The 9,547-nt window shown below is 42.3% G+C and overlaps 1 long non-coding RNA gene across 1 annotated transcript; it reads right to left on the reverse strand.

Annotated features, from left to right (window-relative positions):
* Window positions 1-4: 4 nt before the first annotated feature.
* On the reverse strand, window positions 5-4,235 carry LOC108550397 (uncharacterized). Its single transcript, XR_001890421.1, has 3 exons — window positions 4,117-4,235; window positions 2,209-2,416; window positions 5-31 (listed from the first exon to the last, which is right to left on the reverse strand). It is a non-coding gene; the product is annotated as an uncharacterized LOC108550397 (long non-coding RNA).
* Window positions 4,236-9,547: the final 5,312 nt, after the last annotated feature.

A 9,547-nucleotide genomic window follows, 5' to 3' on the forward strand; every position in this document is an offset into this window, starting at 1 on the left:
TAGAGGGGCTCTGGAAGCTGTTTGTAGAAACCTGAAAGTGACAGCGGTCTGGGAGATTGAACCGGAAAACGTCCCGGCGTGCCGTGACCAAGAGGCGACGGGCCAACCGCGTTTCTGATTGATTGGAACGCTATTTCAGAGCGATTTCGCGCTCTGTACGCCGCCACTTAGCCACTCGACTAATTATCCCAATTGCTATTTCATTTCGGCCATGCCTCTGCGAGCTTCGCTGCTCCTCGATACGCGTTCGAGAGCCGAACGAAGCGAAGTAACAGAATGGAGGGCACGCGAGTCTAACGTTCGAGGATAACGTCGCAGCAGTCGAGTAGATGTTCGGATTCAGGCTCGGAATGAGGCTGGCAGAATTTTAAGACTCAGGGCAGAGCAGGCTCGAAACGAGATTCGCGAAATCTTTGGATTTAGAGTGGAATAAGGATCGAAACGTAGAAACTCGAGATTCACAGTCGAAACGAGCTCGGCGGAGACAGGGGAAGGGTAGAAAATGAGGTTCGAGTACGAAAGCTGTGATTGTAGGTAAATTAGAAGCTCGAGAGCTTAATTCGCGTGTGGAACGCGTCCAGATTTTTGTCATCGTGCTTCGCAGCTCGTTTCCGAGTTGAGAGAAAGAGAAAATGGGAGGAAAATGGGAGGAAAATGGGGAAAAATGGAGGAAAATCTGGCTATTGGCGGGGAAAGGCGATGAGATGGGGAAGTTTCGGGGTCAAGCTCGTCGGTAGCCCGGCTCGTAGGGAAACCTTGTATCTATATACGCGGTCTGACTAGAAACCGAAGATAGGAATAGCTGCGACGGTTCCTTGCACGGGCAAATATTTATTCAGCGGTAGGCGTATTCGGCCGATGCACTGTTTATCCGCGCGTATATCCATCGTCCGTGGAGGATCGGTAGCGTCAGAACGATTTTTCGACTCGCCTCGAGTGGCCGGAAATTTTTCTAAACGACCACCATTAACGGTCCCGTCGAGTGGAATTCGAGGGAAAAAACGAGGCGCCAGGGTCCATTTTTCTATTCCTCTTTCACGCTTCTATTCCTCTTTCCTCCCCTTTCCTCCCCCTTCCTCCCCTTTTCGCTGCTCTCTTTTTCCATCCGTCATTCACGTCGAGCTCTGACGTTCGACGCGCCGAGGAAAATTCGATTCATACCGAAGCGACGAGTTTCACGTCGCGTCGAGAGGAAGTTTCCGTCGGAGTTTCGTTTCACAGAGGATAGAGAAAAAATATGTATTCCGGCAAGCGCGTTTCGCATTGTGCGAGCCGACAAAAGCGGAAGAAACGTCCGATGAAGGGACGAGTTGAGCCGAGAGAGTGGAAATGCTGGAAACGCGTCGATTTGACTTGGTCCACATCGATCCGGCCTTTTATTTTCCGGTGCAAGAGCTCTTTCGCCGGGTGTGCAATTTCGTGCGTGGCCAATGTTTGCGCAGCGCGATCGGCTAGATTAAATTATTACGTAAAACGGGGAATGATAAGCTTTTGTTCCATTTCGATATTCCATTTCGATTGTTGGCCCAGTTGAAATCGACTTCGAAGCGGTGGACAGTGGTCGATCGGGTGAAAGGAGAAAGAGAAAGATGATGGGAAAAATAAAATAAATGGAAAGCAACGTTGGTAGAAGCCCGATATTTCTTGAAAATATGCACTCGACGGCTGAAATACATTTTAAGAGGATTACTCCTTTTTCTTTCTCTACCGCGCTAAAAATACTACGATTCTCGTTTAATCTTCTCGACTGTGTCTTTCTCGTTGCTCGTAAAAAAATTCTAAAGATTATCCCACTGTTTATTACTTGAACACTGCGAGTCGTCTTTATTCTCTTAAACTTGCAAGGGACATTGGGTAACTCGAAAATTCTGATCTCTTTGCAACTTTTTTGCCTGCTTCGCTCTTTTACATTGCCTACAATTTGATCCTCGGGGGTGAAAATACTCCTTGCCTTTATTTATCGTACAACGATAGTTGTACCGTGCAATTTTTCATTCAAATGAAAGATTTCTCTCTGTCCCGATAAAACAATTTTAAAGAGTACAATTCGAAAATTCTGAATCTTTTTTCATTTTTGGACTCGTTGCAGACCTCGAGAGACGCTGTAAATTGTTTAATTTTTTTCCTTTTTTTTTTTAACTACAATCCGATTTAAAATTTAGATGAAAATACTTGTTATCTATTTAATAGTTAAATGGCAAAACTTACTCAGCCAACTGAGCTGGTCGTTGTGCTCCAACTTGTTCTTGAAACTGTCGACCTGCCGCTTTAGTTCACGAAGAGCGAAAGATGGCGACGCGTACAGAGCTTCTTGATGCTCCCGAAGTTGCGTTTCCAAGGCCGCCACACGTCTCTCGAGAGCCCACAGAACTTCCGCCTCGATCACACCCGACGAAGCCGGATGCGCTCCGACGATCTTCAAAAGAGGAAATACACTTCTTACAGCCACGCTCCAAGTTCCATCGAGTGTACATCGAGAGTATATCGCAACAGCGTGAACTGTTCCCCTTGTAATCTAGATAAAGTACATCGCTGGCTGGAAGAGAGCTTTCGTCGTTCTTCTTTTTATCGAGCTAACATTCGCTTCCCCTTTTCTTGCAAAATGAACGAGAATTTGTTAACCATCGTCTACCCCAAGCGGAAATACTTCATTTTGCAATTTATATTTTAGAATATTTTTTTCTACAGATTAATGTTACGCGTTGTGGAATGGTGCCTTAGGTTTAGTCAGAGATTCCATCTCTATGCTTGATGGATCGTTTTAATTATCAAATCTCGTTATTCGGAAGAAAATATCTATTCATTTTGGACATTTTTTAAGCAAGTAACTGAGATAACACCACGGTTGCTCTGAGTTTAGAATAAACAGCGACATTCGAGGAGTTCGTAATTACCGAATCACCTGCTTAACGGAGATAAAAGTAGTTTAAAAATAATGTATTAATACTGTAGTATCGTACTTTTTTCACCATGTACACTTTACAAAGAGACCGAGGATCTAAGGTGAAGAGTCCAAGTCCGCTGGGAAAACCCTTCGCGATGCGTCAGGTCGTTGACATAACCATACTTGGTCATGTTTAAGGGAAATATAGGAAAGCGTATGCGTGACGGGGAAGAAATCAAAAATATGCCAAGAATGATCGGAGGGAGCAGTTTGAGAGTGAGAGTCGAGTGGTTTGAGATTGTGAGTTGCAGCTGAACAGAGAACAGAGTTGAGTGTTGCGAAAAATAGAGTAGAACTATCGAGGTAAATCAAAAGTTGCTATAATAACTTTGTTGTTATTAGCAGATTCTCGTAATATCGTTAATAAATCGTTATCGATAAACACTAGCACCGTTTAATCTCTACGATACTTTCAGAAAAGCTTGCCAATGTTACTCGATGACAGTGGTCCCAAACAATGTAATATCCGTTCGTTTGAAATTGCTTTCTCATCCTCGATTCTTCGGCATTAGTCGAAATTAACAGCGAGTCGGCGAAATAATAGACGCAATTCAGTGGATCATTCGGAGTAAAGTGCTCCTCGATGAACGAGAGCGAAACACTCGTCGACGAGAGAATCTGTCGAGTTTCGGAAAGGTTTCACTTGAATCAGGTTCAATCGAGAGCATCGAAGTCGCGTAATTTTCACTCTCGAATTGTCGCTGATTGTCGTGTCTTCTCCAATGATACGATAAAAACGTTTCGGTAGAATGAATCTCGGTTGAAAGTATCGGAACCAAGGAGTTCCGACTATCAATTTTCGAACTTTCTTCTCAGTCGCGACCAGATTTATTACGAGATTTATTACGAGATTTATTACGAACCAAACGTTCATTACGAACCAAAAATTTCTAATTGCTCGAAAAATAAGCTAGACTCAGTTACGATCGCCATAAGGGAGAAATGCAAAAAAAAAAAAAAGAAAAGAAGAACGTTATTTCGGAGTGTCGTTATAGAGCAAAAGTTTTTCAATTGCACCCAAAACGACACCCTGCGACATACGTTAAGAGGAGGGACCCAGTGAAAGAAACAGGGAATCACATAATTTAACGAAGAGTGCCGAAGAAAGATTGGGAGAAGCTGAGACGGGACAAAATGGCGGAGACAGCTGTGCGAGATAGCTGGATCGTTACCTGGAGAACATAAGGGGAATCGAGTGTATTCGCCGGCAAATTAGTCGAAATGTTCAACAGCTTGTCCCCCTTGCGAAGCTTCACGATGTCCAGAGGGCCAGCCTCTGCTGCATTTCTAAACAGTTCTGCAACAGATACGGTTAGGGTTCTATTACGTTATATTTCAAAACTTGAATTTCCGTTTGACAAAATTCTACGAAATGATTAAATTTCGCGGAAGTTTGAGGTACTAGCGTTGTACGTTTTCTGACGAACAAAATTTGTTATATTACCTGTTTGCATTTTCGTAGCACGTTAACGAGTTTTCTACAAATTCGGCACGTTCGTCTAGATTGAAATTATTTTTAATTTAATTCCTTTCATTGACGGGTGTCAATAAATAGCCGCCCCAAGTCTTGAAAGTTGAGGTTAACACGCTCGAAGCCATTTTATAACGCAACGAAGAGCAAATTTCGCTTCCAATTAATTTCGTTCGATTATCCGTCCGAAAATTTCCAAACGTTCCAACACTCTCGTTACGCGAACAAAGCAAAGGCTACCCCCGACGTCAAGGACCAACCATTTCGACCATTAGCTTCCTGCAGGGTGAAGCAACCCCCGGTTCACGCGATAGTTGGACGCCGATAGAGGAGGCGCGACTTGGCGTTAAAAATCCATGAGAAACCGTTCGACCGGCCGTGAATTCATTATTCAAATGTCAGGGCCCGAAGCGTTGTATCCTTTCGGCGATATCGAGCGTAACGACATTTTATAAGTGCATGTTTTATTCATCGTGGAAGCGGGCGGCGCAGTTGCGCGTAACTCGGCCTAACGCGTGCATTATGTCGGCGCAATTACGGCCACAATGCCGTGGAACGAGGGCCGTCACGCGTTCGTTTCCATCCACTTTCGCCGAAATTATTCAACGCCGCGAGAAAGACACGGAAATGGCCTGGCGTGTGAGCTGTTTGTACAACGACACGCGTTGCAAATCTGTCCGTGGACCACGGATGATTTACGGGGACATTTTCTATCCCGGTGGTCGCCTCTCTGTTTCAGGGCTCGGAAATGTAGCAATAGAGGGAGAGAGAGTGAGAGAGGGAAGTATGGAGATAGTCGAGGGACGAGCTGGAACAGAGCAGGATAGCGAAAGTCGAGGATGGAGTGCTCGGTAGTCCGAGATGGCCCGCTGCCCGAGTAGAGATTTAGTTACTTTTCATTCTGCATGGGCAATTGTTGAAATTTAACCCTTTGCCTCGCCATTTGAGCTTCGATGGCGCGTGCCATAATCTACAGCAAGGTCGGTCAAACGGCAAGCCATTTCGACCGAACGCGACGAAGAATAACACGTAAACGAGACAGGAAGACATCGGCGAAAACTAATCACGAGCCTGACTCGTGATCTGTTTACGTTGGGCCTCATCTACGAACCACGTTACCCACCCGTGACACTCGTGTTTGGACCGATTTCCTTACCACGAGTTTCGCACGATATTATTGTCATCGAATACATAACCATATATAGAAAGACAAGGAAATTAACAGATATAAACTTCGAAAAATATTAATACGCGGCACCTGACAGGTCTATTTCGCGGAATATCGTGAATTCGATAAATAACACGATTATTTCTTCGGAGGACTCGGTAAAGCTGCATTTAATTACATAGGAGAAAATAATTTGCCAAAAATATATGTTTGGTATAATAAAAATTAAAATATCTAGAAATACGTAAAAAGCTGTAAAATATTCGAATGGAGTGATTAGTAGCAACGCGTTGCCATTTTACTCGCAGCGATTCGCTATCGAAGCGCAAAGGACGAAGTAGCCATTATAAATCGAATTAAATCATTCCGTTAGCCTCGTGGCAGGAAATTTAGGATACTTAATACCCATCTGATCGAATTCCGCGCACGGTCACCTGGAAGCCAAGAATCCTCTAAGCGAATCAACGTCGAATCAATCAACCCATTTCCTGAAATTCCGCACCCTCTCTATACCCTCTATCCCACGTAACTCGGCCGAGCGTGCGACCCTAGCCTCCTATCAAGAAAGCCACAAATCTACCAAGATCTAAACACACGGATTAATAGCAACGGTATTAACCGGTTTCATGTGTCGAACCGTCGTTTTCCCCAGAGTAACGAGCTCGCGGGACCGGCGGATTCCATAAATTCAGCATCCAACGAACCCGCGGATCTTGATTAACTAACATCGCGGCAAGGAACCGGTGCATAAATCCCGCGTGCAGGCAAACGAAATTACCATTTAACAACCGCGTCGGTGTTTCTTGCTTTCGCGGGACGCTGCTTTCAGGAGCGCGAACAAGCGCTCAGGTCGAACGAAATGCTGATGAATGCACGACGACGAGCTGGTGGGGAGAGGATACTGAAAAATATTCTCGCCTCTGTATTATGGGGGATTAACACGTTTCCCAAATGAGTAATGGGTAGCGCGAGTGTAAGACCCGACGGCGATTAATCATCGGTTCGTAGAGTGCGCGAGTTCTAATGTGGATTTATACCGGTTGCAATAGACCGATCCTCCACGTTCCGTTCCGATCGGCTAATGATAAGGTATAATCGAGCTGATCGAATAATTCCTGAAAAAGCTTGTGGCTACGTGGAAAGAGGTTTCGATGATTTACAGCGGAGAGGAAGTAACGTTTCTTCTTCATTTTATTCTCTGTTTTATTCGTATCTGTTTTGTATATTAGCGACTTATGAGTGGATCCTGGGACAAATGGCAAGGAACAGCTTCTTTTTATCCACTTAATCAATAGGACAATGTTCCTAGGATATATTCCCAATTTTACAATTCGCATTTCGACGATTTAGTCGAGATTTATAGTTAGTTATAATAGATTTATTCTCGGAATAGAATGGATTCTACCAGCAATGTTGCTACCGAAAGTCACGTAAAACGCACAGTGCCGATACCTCGTGACAGAACATTTCTTGACAGATGATAAATGTTTCTTCTTTCACGTGTATATGTGTTATGAGTTCGGATACCGATGCTCGCGGAAATAAGCCGAGCTTGAATTCGCTTTCAGATGATATATCGTGCGAGGAGTTAACTTTGATGGCTCGATATGGGCGTTGAAAGCGAAGTCTTTGAGCTATTATTCTCATTATTTGGCCCTGCTCCCGTTTAAATCCAACGGGGATAGGAAAGTCCATGTTTCGGTTTACTTATTACGATGTCTCGTTCCTTTGAAAAATTCACAGTTCTTACTGACAGTTTCGTTTCTTTAAACGAATATAAAAAGAAGCCTCCGATGCTTTTTATTTATTTACGAAAACCGTTTCTCTCGTATAATTTCTTAATCTTAATTTTTTAAAATGGCGCAACCTTTAATTTAGAGATTTAAAAGTATTTAACAACGAAAAATACTTAATGCTTTTGATGCACGGCAAATTCCGTTCTTACATCGTAATTACATACATAAGTAGAAAAGAGGCAGAAGTGAAATATAAACATTCTGCAAACATCTGCGAGAGTCAACATATTTCAGTCCATTTCGCTATAACGTTTCGTTTCCCCGACATAATTTATCAATTATAATTTACGCGCAAGTAAGTCGAGAACGTTGATGCAATTGCTGACACGGAAGAAGAATACACGATGCTTTTCATCTATTCAGAAATTTCATCTGTGCACCGGGCAACAGACACGAGCGGAAAAGAAAGCGGCAGGGAAATATAAAAGTTCTACGTAAAATCTACACGATTCCGAGCACACGCGTCTTACGAAGGTTTCGCGAGATTCTACTTCCATGGAAAGCTACTAAAGCATAGGGGAAAAAGCTCGGAGGCGTATTCAACGGCAAAGTATCTAATGCTGCTATTGCAAAGAGGATAAAAAGCAAGGAGTCGTCTAGTTTTTAGATCACGGCGGAAAAAAGGAGAAAGCGCTAATGGCACCCGGCAGTTGCTTAAAAAGCAGAAAGAAGGGTAAAAGTTTCACGTCGTTCCGGTTATCGATTCGACAAAATGGCGAGCTTACGCTCCCTCGTATTCCGCGGAGGAAATTCATGATTCTTCGTTGAAAAATGTCGTACGAAGATCATTAATAAAATTCAGCTGTTGCTCTTTCCGCAAGTTTCGCCATTTTTCCCTGTCCTCCTCGTCCACGAATGATCGACGTCCGTTCTGCGGAAACATGGTAAAGAGGCGGGAAAAAATACGCGAGCCACGGATTTTAATTAAATTTCTCTCACCTGAATTCGACCAAAGCACGTTCAAACGACGCAATGAAATGTTGCATGAAACAGATGCGCATCTTCACTTCGGAAATTTGATCTGCCGCGAGGAAAGCACGCGTTGTACATTAATTCTGAAAGCGTGACGGAAAATTTCTAGAAAAAAAATAACGAACCGACGTACGTTTAAATAGTATTCGTTATGACAATGGATTTTGGGAAATTCGTTCTTTCGTATCGTATGAAATTACTTGTAAAAGATTCGGTTATTTACGGGGAAATTTAAAAATCGTTTCATAATGGACTTCCTTGTTGGTTTTCAATGGTTTGTAATTACCATTGTCGAAGATGTACAATTTCATTTATTAACCCTTTGCACTCGAGAGGTGAGCTTCAGTCGCCATTGCATCAAATTTGGAAGATCGATATCAATTAACACTAGGTTCACGGACGCTATCTATGTGTACCTATTTCTAAGAACACTTGACAAATTGACAGGTAAAGGAAATCGCGTGCCTTTTTCTTAACGATTAGTTTAATTTAAAAACAATTATATATTATATTAACAGTCTTTTATCCGTTAAATTCACGGGTTCTGTAAATCTAGTGTTAATATATCAAATTTAATGTAATGTAACAGTGTGCGAGGTATCGAAATCAAATAATTCTACAATTCTATTATTATACAATTCTTTATTTACTGCTCAAAAAAGTATCGTCTTTGAATTTCTACTCTTCTCTAGCCAAAAAATCGTCGAGAGCTAAGGGTTAATATAAAGATACCAGAGAATTTTTGAACCCTCTGCACTGGCTGATTTTTTCGTTACAGGAAAATAGTAATTCGAAGACTTTCTGCCATAAAGTCGACGGTAAATAAGAAAAACGGTAAATAAGAAATCGTATGAAAATTAAGACGTAGAATTATTTTACTTCGATATTCCACGCATCGTTGGATAATTGTAAATTTCATATATTAATTAACACCCATTTTTAGAATCTTATTAAATGACAACTGAGAGGCGCCTCTTCAGCGCAAAGGGTTAACTTTCTTTTAAATTTCACCCCTGTCAGATTAAATTATACAGTTTTACGTAAAACTTATATTTCGTATCAATTGAAACCCTATCTGAAACAGGTACGCATTCACTTATATTTGCGTGTTTTATTTAATAAGAATTCTTTTCCCGGCGTATTTTTACAAAGAAAACCGTGTATTTTCCGTAAATATGACGCATAAATTGTTCTTC

Source organism: Eufriesea mexicana, unplaced genomic scaffold, assembly GCF_001483705.2.
Source record: "Eufriesea mexicana isolate 0111107269 unplaced genomic scaffold, ASM148370v2 scaffold2720, whole genome shotgun sequence".
NCBI classification, from domain to species: Eukaryota; Metazoa; Arthropoda; class Insecta; order Hymenoptera; family Apidae; genus Eufriesea; species Eufriesea mexicana.